Below are 317 nucleotides of genomic sequence, written 5' to 3' on the forward strand. Positions count from 1 at the left end.
TCTACGATGTGTTTGTATTGTAGATTGTTTAGAACAGGTCCCAGGTAAGATTACTGTCAAATTGCTCCTTTCTGCTTTAATAGGGGATCTATGACATCAGCCCATCTATTTTCTGTTATATATGGGTCAGATTCTGGCAGGGGGACAGTTTCGGTACTCGTTCATCTTTTTCGTTGCTCCGCACTCCGCAGACCAAAGACAGTTGTAACTTGGAAGCTGGTAAATGCGTGTATACCACGGTCACATTATGAGTAATATTTAGTTTTTAACTCTGTAATTTGTAAAAACACGCCCACTGTTTCCATGACAATAGATGT

This window comes from Esox lucius, chromosome 21 (genome assembly GCF_011004845.1).
Source record: "Esox lucius isolate fEsoLuc1 chromosome 21, fEsoLuc1.pri, whole genome shotgun sequence".
In the NCBI taxonomy this organism is placed as follows: Eukaryota; Metazoa; Chordata; class Actinopteri; order Esociformes; family Esocidae; genus Esox; species Esox lucius.